This window comes from Ambystoma mexicanum, chromosome 1p (assembly GCF_040938575.1).
Source record: "Ambystoma mexicanum isolate Mex_15411 chromosome 1p, UKY_AmexF1_1, whole genome shotgun sequence".
Lineage (NCBI taxonomy): Eukaryota > Metazoa > Chordata > Amphibia > Caudata > Ambystomatidae > Ambystoma > Ambystoma mexicanum.
This window is the reverse complement of record NC_090921.1, coordinates 1,050,698,372-1,050,714,011: the sequence shown is the minus strand read 5'-3', so window position 1 is coordinate 1,050,714,011 and position 15,640 is coordinate 1,050,698,372. Positions and strand designations below refer to the sequence as shown.

At 51.7% G+C, this 15,640-nt stretch overlaps 1 protein-coding gene across 1 annotated transcript in view; it reads left to right on the top strand.

Moving 5' to 3' along the window:
- The window catches only part of SLC9A5 (solute carrier family 9 member A5), a 1,894,848-nt gene that overhangs the window by 593,293 nt on the left and 1,285,915 nt on the right, over nt 1-15,640 (top strand). The window lies entirely within an intron of this gene.

Sequence of the window (15,640 nt, the reverse complement as noted above, 5' to 3'; positions counted from 1 at the left end):
GAACTTATACCTGCAAAATAAAAAGACAGTTAGAGCGCATCGTGAAGCAGGCAACAAGCGCTTACTTACGTGCTTCCAGGCGCTTCTATTCATCACACGGGCTCCATCTTCAACTCACTTCAGCCCGTCATCCGCCATCGCCGGAACCCTGCAAAACAAGAAACATCATTACTAAAGACTTTAAAGACATTAGAATGACTTGAAACTTACCGTTCGTGCAGTAAACAACGGACAGCAGTCCTCTGAAGTCAAGAGGCCTGCTCCCCTTATCCAGTGAAGAAACTTGTTACAGCACCCTGCCCCGAGGCAGATGGAGAGCACGGCGTTCACTTACCTAAGGTGAGAGCGTTAACCTTGGGGTTCTACAGGAGAAGAGAAAGGGAAGAAGAGAGAGACATTCAATAGCCCAGTTCCTTAATCCCATATTTTCTATCTGCAGACATCTTACCCTTCGTGTCAGATATACCGTGCACAGAGGTCCAGCCCAAAGAGCCAGCCGTGTGTTACATATCACCTGTGAAGATACGGTATACGCCCAGTCAAGACCGGCGCCTCTACGGGAATCAGGTGAGCGTTACACACCCGCTGTGTCAAAAATAGCGTGTGCGTTTATTTCGGGGGTGCGTGGGAAGTTTCACACGCGATTGGCCTTGGGCGAGCGGGGTGCATGTAAATCTGGGGTTGCGGGAAGTTTCACACGCGATAGGCCCTGTGCGAGTGGGGTGCGTGTATTCCTGGGGTTTGCGTGAAGTTTCACACGCGATTGGCCTGAGTACGTGTAAATCTGGGGTGCGCGGGAAGTTTCACACGCGATTGGCCCTGTGCCAGTGGGGTACGTGTATATCTGGGGTGCAGGGGAGTCCTACACGTGAATTGGCAGTGTGGGTCCCCCAGGTGTTCCCTCTACACCCTTCACGGCCCCTGCAGGCAGCCCACACCACAGGGGACTACCCTGCACCCCTGGTCATATCCCGCAGGCAGCCCATCCACCATGGGCATGCCCCCCAGCCAAGCCACATGTCACCTTGCACTACTGATCACCAACGCATGACCCCCTCCACCCACACCCCCAGCAGTGCAGGGCACCTGCCAGCAGGCCCCCACTCATGTCCCCTTGCACCCCCACCCCTCAGCACTGAGGGGCACCTGCCAGCAGGACCCCACTCATGTCCCCTTGCACCACCACCCCCCAGCAGTGAAATGGCGATCTCATGACACAAACCAAAAGTCAACTATGTACATCAACACATGTCCGCCACACGAAGGCAGGTGGTAGCGTCCCTGCGCTAACAAAAAGCCTGTATATACAGCTCTGATGAATGTCCCATACTGTGGCCCTCTAGGACAAATGACGCGACAAACACAGACACCCTCTGTGTCAAAAATAGTGTGTATTGCGGGGGTGCACGGGAAGTTTCACACACGATTGTGCCTGGGTGAGCGGGGTACGTGTACTTCAGGGGCTCGCGGGAAGTTTTACAGGCGATTGTGCCTGGGTGAGCGGGGTACGTGTACTTCAGGGGCTCGCGGGAAGTTTCACACGCGATTCGGCCTGGGCGAGCGGGGTACGTGTATTACTGGGGTGGGCGGGGAAGTACAGGAGGCAAATGCATGGAACGCCCACACGCACGCGCCAAAAAAGACGCGCTAATCTGGAAACACGTACGCCAGCAGGAAACAGGCGTACGTGGACCCGCGCAGCATAAAAATGCACGCAAACAAGAAGCAAGCTCAGACGCCAGGATGAACATACCGTTCCTAGCAGCAGTGGTCGTGGGATACCTCAGGAGGAGGAGGAGGATAGTCAGGCCCAGAATTTTCACACCCAGAACCAGCCTTTTTGGCATGCCTGATGACCAGGTGTATGGGAGGTACAGGTTTCCACCTCACATAATACTCGACCTGGTCAGTGAGTGGGGGGATGACCTCACATCACCCACCCTCTGCTCCCAAGCACTCAGCCCCCTGGAGAAGGTCCTCAATGTACTGCACTTTTTGGCCACCGGATCATTTCAGCGGACAAGTGCCATAGTGGGGGGGGTGTTGCAGGCCACGCAGTCACGCTGCCTACATCAGGTCTTAGCCATCATGACTGCACGCCCATCAGTCCGCAGGCACATATACCTGCCCAGAACACCTGCAGAAAGGCAGGCTGCCGTCCAGGATTTCTACGGGGTGGCACAATTCCCCAAAGTCCTAGGTGCCATTGATTGCACCCATGTGGCTCTACGTCCCCCCAGGGCATCAGAGCACATCTATAGAAACCGCAAGCACTGGCATTCCATCAACGTCCAGGTAGTATGTGATGCCAAGGGAATCATCACCTCAGTATATGCCAACTTTCCAGGGTCCACCCACGACAGTTTCATTTACAGAATGTCAACCCTAAACCAGGACCTAGAAGCTGGGCGGCATGGCGATACATGGCTGCTCGGTGAGTATAAATGCCACAGCACATGCATGCATGCCAGATACTGAGTAATGTCACAACCCTATTAATGATACCCATCACCACCTCCCCAGGGGACAGTGCCTACCCTCTAAGCACCCACATGATGACGCCAATTCGGAACCCCACCACGCCACCGAGGTAAGATACAACACAGCCCATATTGCAACCCGGGGCATAGTGGAGCGCACATTCGGAGTGCTCAAGTCACGCTTTCGCTCCCTTGACCGTTCTGGCGGGCAGCTGTTATACGCTCCCCCAGTAGTGTGCAGGATCATAGTGGCAGCATGTGTCCTGCACAACGTTGCAACACGCCAGGGCCTGCCGGTGGACATGGTGGTGCCCCCACATCCCCAACCACATGCATGCCCACTGCGCATGGGAGGGGAAAGGGCACGGGGTGAGGCAGCCCGAACGTAGCTGGTGGCTAATTACTTCACTTAGAATCACACCCCTGTGGAGTGCACACAGCCCTGCCACATACCAGCTGACAATCGATGATGACACAAGGGACAGTGAACTGTCACAACCATACCAGCCTGAGATTGGTCACCTGGAAGTGTCACAATGTGTGCATCCCTACCTACAGAAACACCACCAATTCTGTGTCATCAAAAGACACATATGCTGCTAAATGCATTACCCCCTTGCAAAATACAACATGAAAACAGTGCCATGTCACCCAACCCCTCCCCAGCACCACCACCCAACACACCATGGCATGTCATGCTATGTGAGAGCAAACAAAGCAATCCCGAAAACCTGACACAAGTGTCACAAAGTACAGTGTCCCTAATGGAAACTGGCCACACACAATATGCTCCCAGTAATGTTGAACTAACAACACACATGACCAAATACTTACCAACAATACATTGCAGCTACACAAGCTCAAACATAACTAAAACATGACAGTACTGAGTTAAAGTAGTCGTAGTCTTACAACCTGAATATGCCACCACATCGTCCCCTTCCAACTGTAGTCTTGCAGGCTTCAAAACTTGTCTGTGTACTGCATACAACATGAACTCCATCTCCAAAGTAGACGGCCTTGTGAAGACATAAGGAATGAACCTGCAAATTCAGAGGGAGACATGGAAGCAGAAGCATACATAATTCCAAAATGCAGTGTACAATACAACAACAATATACACAAGGAATGTCTACACAGTATTTACTACAGACTGCCCACACAGCTCATGGGAGCCCAACATCACTGTGTACATCACTGTCACTTGGTCACACCCATTGCAAGCCCATGGAAACGGGAAGCAGGAGGGGTGTGTGTCTCACGAACCCAAGCATCGAACCCAAACTCAGGACAAGCCTGCATGTGCCCAGCCGGAATACAATGGATGCCCATGGGAGCCACACAAGGCAACACACTGTTAAAAAATAATCAATAATCAAAAACCAAAAATCACAAAAGCAAAAATCAAAAATCAAAAATGGCCATGTGTGGGCCGGGGGGGGGGGGAGAGGGAGGCCACCCAGGAGGTCCGAGGACAGGGTGCGCACCAACAGCCGCCTGTGTGGATTTTGGGGAAAAAGAAAACACCTCCATAGGCTCATGGCGTGCACGGCTATGCCAATGTGGGAGAACTGCTGCTGTCGCTCTCATTACCCTCTGCTGCTGCCACAGGAGGTGGTGGTGCTATGGGAGGCAGCCCACGCAAAGCCCTGGTATGGTCCTCCATGGCAGCAAGCATGAGGGTGTAGAAGGTCTCGTTCTGGGGGATTATAGTGCGGAGATCCCCATGCAGCACCTGACGTGATGCCCGGATATCCTCCCGAGTTCTGTCCTCAAGTTAGTCGAAGTCTCAAGGTCAACAAGAGTCTCCCTGAGGTGATGGAGTTCTACCTTCATGGCTTCCCTGTGGCCCTGGGACTCTATTGATATCGATTGGCGTAGAGTCTCCAGTGCTGCCCGTCTGTCCTAGTTGGACGCCAACATGTTCTCCCTGTGTGATTGGCAAATGGAGTCTGTTGCCTGCTGTAGTAGCTCCATCTGCCTTTCAGGGGGGACAATGGAAGTGGCCACCCTCTCCAATGCTTGAGCCATCATCTCAACTGATGCTGCCTGTTGGGTTGCCATACCGTAAATGGATTGTTTCCATGCGGTATTGCCTGGTGGCGTACGGCCACCGCGTCGGCGGGCACCACACCTGTTTGGGGCAAGGCGATCTGCGCCTTGCTGTGCCGGCACTGCCTGAGGCTGCAGGACTGCATTCCCCCTCTGATCTGCTGGCCCAGGAACAGGATCAGATGTTGTGGAGTGTGACCCTGCACCCGTAACTGCCAAAGGCTGACTAACCAACACTGACATCCCCATAGAGGGTTCTACCCCTGGTGCAGGTGGGTTGGACAGCACAGAACCCCTTCCAGAAACACTTACCTGCGACGCCACATAGGTCTCATCAGAAGCAACACCTGAATAGAGGTCTGGGGAGGTGCACCCAGAGACACCCCTTGACAGAATCGTCTGTAGCAAGAGTGGGTTCTCACCCACCACCACACCACGTCCCCCACTGGTGACCGGTTGTGCCTCAGGTTCCTCCTAGGTCTGCACCATCTCATCAACCTCACCAGCATCAAGTGTGTCATCCCCTGCAAAAACATGAAAGACAAAAAATGGAAACAGGCATTAGCACCATAGCACACAAATAGGCCTGACAAGCTACAGAACCAGTACATGATTTACACATGTCTCACATGACTATAACCCTCCCATGCGTGCACTGTCACAGAGTTGGAAGGGGAGGCAAAAGTCTGACACTGATGACACAAAGATGGAAGAGCAACACATTTGCTGCATGCTGGGTAGCACTGCCATCACATATTGGCCTGTGAGTGGCATGTCCTATACACATAAATGACACATGCCATCACACAGATGGCATGTACCATAGCCATGGTACATTCCACAAGTACATCCATATGTCACTGAATGAGTACTGTCACCCATCCATGTGAGATGGACATGAAGAGATGAAAAATGCCACAAAGTGTGAAAATATACGCCATGTGCCACACACTGCAACACATCCAGTGTACAAAAATACAGTGATTGCAGGGCCATGTACACATCAATGGTGGTGCACTTCACCATGACAGGAAACAACTAGCATTTTCCACATTCAAACAGGCCCAAAAACATCATGTGATCAGGAAAATACTCATTCAGCCTGAATGGTCAAATCTTTCAGCTACCAAGGTGACACATGTGGGCCTATGTGGGGTTCTTCACTGACAGAAGCATGTCACAAATGTAACAATAGGGCTGAGGAATCTGTTGCAAAAGTGGGAGAATTGAAACAATCAGCCTGAAAGAACACTGAAAAATACAAACAATGTTGTTGCATGATGCCACCTCAAGGGCAACTGCCGTAATGTTGCGCTAAATTACTACTGTGGACAGAAGAGATAGTGTCACACCCAAATTCAAGGCCGCAGAATGTTTTGGATGAAGCACATGGGTGACCCATACTACTCAGTCACGCACACCCTCACCTGGCACTCAATCAGAACCCGTCACCCAAACAACATACACATGCATTACACACACACGCATGGGCACTCTCCGGACAATGTGTCATAATCGGGTAGTTCTCCCACACCTCGGATCTGTTCCTCTGTGACGAAGGTCCCAGCAACAGACTCCTGTTCAGTGAGTTCGTTGTCCTCTTGTGGAGACCCACCGCCAGTCACCAGAGTAGCGGCATGACTTGAGGCCAGCTTGTCCTTTGCTCTGCGTTTCAGGTCGTTCCACCGCTTGTAGCAATCATCAGCTGAGCGCCTCACAAATCCAAGGGCACTTATGTGGTTGGCGATGGTCTGCCAGTGTGGCTTACGTTGATCAGGTGTGGTCTTGGACCCTGCAGTCACCACCATTTTGTGGCTATGTTGCAACACATAGCTCACAAGTGCATTAAGCTCTGCGTCATTAAAGCAAGGCTTCCTTGACGTCCGGAGTGTGTAGCCGTGCCTGGGGTCTCAGCCTGTCGTGCCATAGCACCATTCTTCCTCTTTTTAGAAGGTGGAGCGGAGCCAGAGTGGCTAACGCCGCTCTGGTTAGTAGGGGCAGAATCACCGGTGGACTGGGTTGTTGGAGTGTGCGAATGCACATTGACCATAGGACTTGGTGCAGGCATTGTCTGAAGTGTGATGTTGGTAGGGGGAACATCAGTATGATGGACCAGGACTGACACTGTCCTGGCGGGGAGAGTCAGAGCTGGGGCGGATGGAGCTGCAGCTGCCCCTGCGGCCTAACCACCCTGCATACTTGGGGCAGCAGATGACATAGCTGCCCCAGATCCACGTGCCTTGGTAACAACTTGCACCTCCACGTGGCCTAGACCTGCTGACCTGGAAGTCAGCCAGGGAGTCATCCTGTGCCAGGTCAGGTGCCACAAAGGATGGTCCATCAGGGGCTGAGCTGGGATGGTCTCAGCCACGTTTCCCTCAACCATGGGGGGGGGGCATGGGTGTCCCTGATTGTTCCTCGACTCATGGGGGTCTAGGGGCACCCTGCAAATCCTGGCCACGTCCCCTACTGCGCCCACCACGTCCACCTTTTGAAGGTCAGCCACCTTTTCCTCCCTTACCGCTTGGTCGCCTCCCAACCATGGCACTGATGTTGTTGTGCGTATGGGAGGAGCAATGAACTATTGTCCTGGGCAATTGGGGATCAAAGGGGTAGGGTACTAGATGGAATTCGTACCCTAGTGCTCTAACAAGGCTGTCTGTGACCCCTGGGGGAAGATGAGGGGTCACGCAACGCAAAGGCAGCCCAAAAACAAAAATAAACGTGCACGCAACCCCTCGTAGACCACGTGCATGGAAAAATGAACCCGCACTACGCTGTGGCACCCAGAAACACAAAAATAAGCGTATGCATGATACACGCAGCCTACAATGACCTCTGAAGGGGTATGCGACACACGGGGCATGCACAGTTGCTAAGTATGTGCGGAACTCACAGTCTGCCTGGAAAAAGAACGTGAAAAATACGCGCGTGTGCGCGTTGGAAACACCCCTGCCAAAAGAAGAATTGTACGCTGTCTGAGGAGACAGGACAAAAGGAGAAGTGAACACTGTTTGAGGAAACAGGCCCAAAAAAAGTAGAAAAATGAAAGCTGTCAGAGGTAACAGGGAGTACGAACTTGAAACGCTGTGAAGTAATCGCTTGTGAACCGACAAGAAGTACAGAATCCACCCACTCGCTCTCCACAAAAAGCACGTACAAGGAAATGGCGTCCTACACGTACCTTTTAAACCGGCCCACACGTACACGTCACTTACGCGTGTATGCACCCTTTCCTCCAATTACACGCGCTGACTCTCGGACGTGCAGCTTTTCCACGTGTGCTCTGTCATCACGTGCTATGAGGGAAACACCCGCGCGCGTCACGTCTCAGACGTGCTTACACGCTAAGGGCCGTTGGTCCAATTAAATTGCGTACGTGCGCTGATGTGCTTACGCGCTAAGGGCCTTTCCTCAAATTACACGCTGATGTGCAAGATTTTCACGTGCCAAATCCCTCCGTATCAAGCTGGCCACGCGTTCACACACGGAAGACCACGCTCCTGCCCAGAAGGCCGAATTACTGCCCCCCCAGAACCCCGAGCACGCTCCCACCTGCCATCTGCTGCTGCCTGATTGCCTGCTGCCAACGTGCCCTGCCATTTGCTGCCTGCACGTCAGCCAGGGGTGCTGTTGCTGTGACCACCCCTGCTGGAACCGAAGACTCCCGACTGGGATTCCATCGCTGCCCAGCCCCAGGACCCAGTTGCCCACCAACTCCTGCCTCTGGGGTTGCCATGTCCCGCACTACACCATCTGGCGGCACTGGCAACCCCCAGCCAGAGAGGCAGAGGGCCACCAGCTTCACTGCCACCGAAGTGGCAGTACTGGGGCAGTATGATGCCCTCTTCGGAAGGTCGCGCGCCGACAAGGAAGGACGGACCAGGATCTGTCCGCAAATTCCATCATGTCAAGAAGCGCTGGGAGGACTTCAGGTCCAGGACCCTCGTAAAGGCTCAGTGCCTCATGGAGGGGGGCCGGGGCAGCATGAGTACCATCCAGATGAGGGTCCTGGAACGCGTAGGCCCAGCGCTCCACGCCACAACTCCAAAATCACCATATATCCCGATTACACACCAGCAGTACAAAAAGCAAGAAAATCGTCTGTACCAATCAAGGCCAGGCTCAGAAAACTAAACCTGAAATACATGTTGCTCTACCCGTCCAGACTGAAAGTGATACATAAGGGCTGAGCAATGTTTCTAGAAACACTGGCAGCAGCCACTATGTGGATGGAGAACAATTATTTAGCAGATGACAAGGAAGCGACCACAGGAACATAGGAAACAGCACAAAGAAGCACCAAGACCACCGGAACAATATGACACAACAAGTTGGCTGAGGGACCTGCTCGGCCTCCCCAACTGAGCACACAGCCCTAACCCACGAACTGATCAGTGCGGGCCTGTTGCCAGCACGAGGCTACTCAGGCTCGCAACCTAGAATGGGACGAGACAGAGCCGGGGCACCAGAGTGCTGCGTGCGGTACACAGCAGCTGGGCACAACAGTTTCTTTTTTTTTTAAAGTTTTTATTATTTTGAAAACAAATAAACAATACAAACCAAACTTGCAGCATTATTTACAGCAGACTCGTGAACATCAATTAATGCATATTACTGCTCCCCAAATCCCTCCCCCCTCAAGAGCTTGTTTGCGTTTCTCATTCTGTATCTGCTGCGTGTGGCCGGGTATCACTTCCTTCCGAAGCTGCAGAATCCATTATTGTGCTAAACAGTCCTGTTATTAACACTCTCCATGCCATCAGGTTACCCACTTCTTCTTCCCCGCACTTGCTACATGCCTCCTGCCATACTACTGTTTCAGCCTCTGCCCATTTTTGCAAATCCCGCCACCATACCTCAACCCGTGGCCTGTGGCACTGCTTCCAGCCCATGGCAATCCTTCTTTTTGCAAGCACATATGCCAGGTCCCTCAATTTCCCAACATGTTTAGTATTCCGTGGTCTGGGAAACCCTCCCAGCAGGCAGGCCCAGGCCGTTTCTATGTTGAGCGTGACCCCTTTATCTGCTAGTTTTTGTGCCACTTCTCCCCAAAAACCTTCAATCACTGGGCAAGACCAGAACATGTGTGTCATATCAGCATCTTCTTCATCGGATTTTGGGCATGCTTATCTTCCTGCGTTTACAAACTTAGATATTCTCTTCGGGGTCATATAGGCACTATGCGTTATGTATAACTGTATCTGCTGCAATCTGACATTTCTGGACACCTTCTTGTGGTATCCCATAGCACGCTCCCACATCCCATCCGTCATATGTGCCCCCACCTCCGCTTCCCAGTCCAGCCTCAAATGAGTCAAATCCTTCCCCACCCGGGTCATCACCATCTCATACAATCTAGAGATCTCATGCCCTCCTTCTGATATGTCATATATTGTTCCCATTATGACGTCTGGCTCATCCGCCAGTACAGTCTCTGGCCAGGTTTTACGAATAATCTGCACTAGCCTAAGATACGTGACATATTGGCCTCTGTGCAAGCCTGCCTCTTCTCCCAGTTCTTCGAAATCCTTAAAGATCCCCTCTTGCCATACATCTCCCAATGTGACCAGCCCGACCGATTCCCAATAGGTCCTGATTATCATTCCCCCAGCCAAGGCGACTAGCGGCACATGTGGGGAACACGGGTACGGGTTCTCCATCAGTCGGCATACGCTGCGCCACATCTTCCACCCAAGCAACATCATACCCGGGCGTTCTTTCATTTCAAGTCTAGGCACCCAGATAATCTCCTTTAAGTAAAACGGAGTGCAGTCCTGTCCAAACACCCTAAATTCAGGAGTTACCTCATCAGAAAGGCATTTGGTTACATATTGCAACTGACCAGCTACATAATAGGCCTCAGAATTTGGCAGCTTAATGCCCCCTTAATCATGGAAGTTCTACAGCTTCCATAGCACCACTCTATTGCGAGTGCCATGCCATAGGAAGTCTCTGCACATGCTATTCAGTTTGACAAAAAACTTTTTGGGTATCAAGTATAGTATATTACTGAAGAAATGTAACAGCCTGGGCAGGACCACAATTTTGAGCATCGCCCCCGTCCCATCATCGCCAGCGGCAACTTCTCCCAAAACTTCGTACTTGTTCGGATTTTTCCCACAGCCACCCCGGTATTATGCAAGTGCTCCTCCTCCACCGTATGGTACACATCTATTCCGAGGTAGCGGAAGGAATCAACCGCCCATGGTATGGACAACACCGGCAACCGCTCCAGAGGGGCTCCTCTGTAGCTTCCCAATCGGAACGTGCTCGATTTTTGGGGGTTCACCGCTATGCCGGACAGTTCTGCATACCTTTCCATAACCTCTAGAATATATTGAAGATTTTCCTCTGGATATTTCAAGTATAGTAGTAAATCGTCAGCATACAAGGATATTAGATGTTTCTCTCCCCCTACCTCAATACCAACCATGTCATATTGTTGTCTGAGGTACACTGCCAGGGGCTCCAGGGCTAGAAGGTATAACACCGGGGACTTGGGGGACCCTTGTCTGGTGCCCTTACTGAGTTGCCATCTCTCAGATATCACCGATCCTGTGCGTACCCTGGCCAGTGGTTCACTGTATAGTAATTTTGCCCACCTAACATAGCCCGGCCCCATCACGTATTCTTTCAGGGCCTCCAGCAACCATGGCCACCTCACTGAGTCAAAAGCTTTGACTGCATCTAGGGACACCACCGCCATTTCCCCCTCGCTCCTGTTTCCCTCTTCAATCACCCGGTGGAGTCGCCTATGGTTGTGGGTTATATTTCTGCTGGGGACATGACCTGTCTGGTCCGGGTGTATCAGTTTGCTAATAACTCTACGCAGCCTGTTGGCCAGGACCGCCGTCAATATCTTGCTATCCTGGTTCAACATTGACAAAGGCCTATAGGAGCCGCAGCTATGCCCTGGCTTGTTGGGCTTAGGAAGCGGCACAATTAACGCTTCTCTAAGCGATTCCAGCAGCCGGCCCATCTCAAAAGACTCATTGAGCATCTCTAGCATAGGGGGGAGTACTTCCTCTCTATATGTTTCATAAAACTTGCCAGGGAATCCGTCCGCGCCCGGGGTCTTACAGGTGGGTAGCTGCTTCACCACCTCCTCCAATTCCTCTAAGGTAATCGGTGCGTCCAGCTCCTCCCTTTCTTCAGCACTAATCTTGGGTAATTCCATGTCTTTTAGAGTGTCTCTAATCTCCTCTCGAGTGTCCCCTCTTCTGTCCTCATATAATGTCCTATAATAGTCTAAGAATGCCTCGTTGACTCCCTCTTGAGTGTCAACCACCTCCCCGTCTTCTCTAGTTATTGTCCGAATCGGGGGCCTGGGGGTTTCGCTCTTATATAACCACGCCAACAAGCGGCCAGTTTTATCCCCACCTGCATGTTGCCTCTCAACATACTTCTTATAGTTAAGGTTGCAGAGCCTTTCCCAAAGCTCTGCACACCTCTGCTGTAGTTCGAGTACAAGTTCTGCATCCCCCCGCCCTGTTGCTTTCCCGTTCCAGTTTCTCTTCCGCTTCCTCTAGCTCCGTTAGGACCCCACCCTGTAGGCCTTTTGATTTAGCAATAGCAGCACCCCGCAATACCACCTTTAAAGGCTTCCCAGAGCGTGCACGCTGAGTCCACGCTGCCTGTGTTTACCTCAAAGTACTGTGTGATCGCATCCCTGATATCTTCCCTGAAGACCGGGTCCCGGAGCGCCTCTGCCTGGGGCGGCAGCACTGCCAACTCAGAACCAAAGGCGAGTGGTCCGACAGGACCCTCACTCTATAGTCTATTTGGGTGGTCTCTATCACCACATCTGGCGTGGCAAAAAAGTAATCAAGTCTCGTGTGCAGTTGCTGCGGAGCTGAGTAATGCGAGTACTGTGTTTCATTAGGGTGTTTCAGCCTCCAAACATCTGCCAACCCGAAGTCGTCTTGTAATGTCTGCAATACCCTGGCTGCTGGGGTGGGCCTATCAATCTTATCATCAGATCTGTCTGCCTTTGGGTTGAGCACGCAGTTGAAATCCCCTCCCCAGATAACCGCTGCTCCCATACATGCACCCAGATGAGTACACAGGGTTCTAAAATATGCCGCAGTGTTTTGGTTGGGGGCATACGTATTTATGATGCACACCTCTCTATTCTCCACCAAAGCCTTTAATATGACCATCCTCCCCTCCGTGTCCACCACTTCTTGTGTAAGTTGGAGCGGAACGTGCAGTGCCACCCAGACCAGCACTCCCCTAGCATAGGCAGAATACGGAGAGCCTGCTACAGTACCTCTCCACTTCCTCCCCACCAGTTCCAGTTTTTGCCGGGTCAAATGTGTTTCCTGCAACAACGCAATATCAATCTTCTGTCTTTTCAAGTACATCATGACTTTGTTTCTCTTTAAGTAACTGTTGAGTCCCCTGACATTCCATGTTACGATCTTAAGGTCGCCCATGGCTCCTGAGTGTCTTCTTGCCTTCCGTGTAGCTAATCCCCCTTGCCCACGTGATACAGATACAGCTCTCCATCTTTACTTGTAGCTTCTTGTACCTGCTCAAACTATCCATAATTATGTACACAACAAATTCCCAACTTCCCTCCCCTCCCTCCACCCGTCCCTTCCCCAACACCACACACCCCAACTGCTGCCCAGCTCCGTACTCGGAACTCAGGCACCCCCACATCTAACCCTGCAAGCACCAAACAATGCACAGAGCTCAGTAGGGTGAAGTCGGCCTAATGGCCACTTAACTAAGATTATTGTGGGGTAAAGAGATCCGCTCTGTAAGGCTCCCATTACTTCAATAATAATTACAGTGCTCATAACATCTAGTGCAATAGTCTGACCTTCTCTACTGAAGGTTGTGCAAATGGCTATATTCAAGTCCCACGAGTCCGTGCCGCGCCATCTTGTGGCACCTTCCTCGTGCATTACTTATCTCTTCCGTGCTCTCTCTCCGTCCGAACTTCTGACTCCTGGGGACATCCCTGCGCATCGAGCCATCCCATGGCATCCTCCGGGGTCTCAAAAAACAAAGTTTTGTGTTTATGTATAACTTTCAATTTTGCCGGATACAGTAACATGTATTTGTGACCGGCCTCTCTGTCTCCTCTTTACCGTCCCAAAGTTCATGCGGCTACGCTGCACAGACAGGGTATAGTCCGGGTAGGCCGTGATGTTTGCCGCTCCTCGTATAATCGTTCCTCCCTTGCGGAAGTGTTCCAATATCCTCTCCCGGTCCCGGTAATTAAGAATTTTGGCTATCACCGGCCTAGGCGGGTTTCCTGGCACGGCCTCCTTGTTAGAGCTCAATGTGCCCTTTCCACCGCAAATCCTTGAGATAGGGCTCCTCTGGGTATCTCTTGCAGTAGCATGGACTCAATAAACTCCGTGGGATTGTGGCCCTCCAATACCTCCGGCAGGCCCACAATGCGGATGTTGTTTCGTTGGGCGCGTCCTTCTGCCTCCTCCGCTCTGCTCTCCAAGTTGCCCACTCTCTGTATCAGGGCATGCAATTCGGACTTATGGGAGGCACAATCCGCGGTATTCGGGCTAACTTCCTTCTCAAGGGACTCCGTGTGCTCCACCAAGGCCCTGACGTCCTGTCGGAGTAGATTAACATCCTCCTGCACCTCTCCGACCTTAAGGTCCAGTGCCGTTTTCAGTTCAGTGACGGCTAATTCGAGTTTAGATTCCCAGGCCGCCTTTAGGTCTGCAATCGCTGCTAGGACTTCTTGGTTAGCGCCCGTTGTCGTCATGCTGCCTGCAGGCGGCTTATCCTTGCTCTTGGTATTGTCTTGACCAGGGGACGTCTTAGCTAAGTCGTCCAAGGTGGGCTGTTTCGGCTTCGGCCTCACCGTTCTATTCGACATGACCCAGAGGACCTGTGTTCTGCACAAATGACAACAGCGCACCCAGTACGCCTCTTTCGCTCGATCACCGTGCGCCTGCTCCTTCCTTTGTTCCGGACATTGGTCGGCCATTTTGTGTCTTCTTTTGTCTCCGGCGCTCCTTATCCTTGTCGCACAGATCTCTGCCGCCGATCTTCCTACACCTTCCAAAAGTTCACTAAGCGTGGCCCAATCATTCACACACCGACATGTGTATTTTCAGCAGTCGTCGGCCCATCGTTGCGCACTTTTACGCCCAGATCATTTCAGGATCTCGGGAGCTCCTCCAGATCACGTCCTCCTACATGGCCCTCGTAGCCACGCCCCTGGGCACAACAGTTTGGTTTACGTTTACTATTACCTTTGTTACACTGTCAACGAGCTACAAACAAATGGTGTGAAGGGGGCCATAGTACTCAGATCTAAAGGAACTAAGGAGGTGACTAACAAGGAAGGACGCACAACCTGGGAAGATAGAATACACGAGAGGAGAGGCTTGAAACAGGACAATGAGACACTCAGACACGATCATGGCTACACAAATTAGAATAATGACATAGAATGTGAGAGGAATGGGATCATACCTGAGGAGAAACCAGATCAAATCTTTTTTACAGAGAAAGTAAGTATCAATAGCCTTACTCCAGGAAACCCACCTCACGAGTGAAGCCACATCCAAATTGAAAGAATGCTGGGGAGGACAAGGACAGAGAGCACCCTACTCTAAATATGCATGGGGAGTGTTCACGTGGGTGAGCCCAGAGGTACCATTCCAACTGCTAGGGTCTGAAGCTGATAAAGAGGGCAGATACCTGGTGATGTGGGGTGTGATCGAACAAACCAAAGTCGGCATAGTAAACTCCTATTTCCCCAATCACGGCATACCAGCCACATCAAACAAATATGCACCAGAATTACACACCACAGAGAAGGTTTTTTTTATATGGGGGGGGACTTTAACTGCGTAAGGGATGGGGCCCTAGACAAATCTGATACAACAACACAACCTTGCAGGCCTTAAACACAATGGTCGACCACCTAGACCTGGTTGACGCGTGGCGGACACTACACCCCACAGACAGATGCTACTCATACTACTCATCCCCTCACAGCCTACACACCAGGATAGACTACCTGTTCATCGACAGAGATCAAATGCCACAAGTAGAATCTGCACAATTCTTAGGCAGATCGATATCAGACCACTCCCCCCTAATCATAAAATGGGAAACCA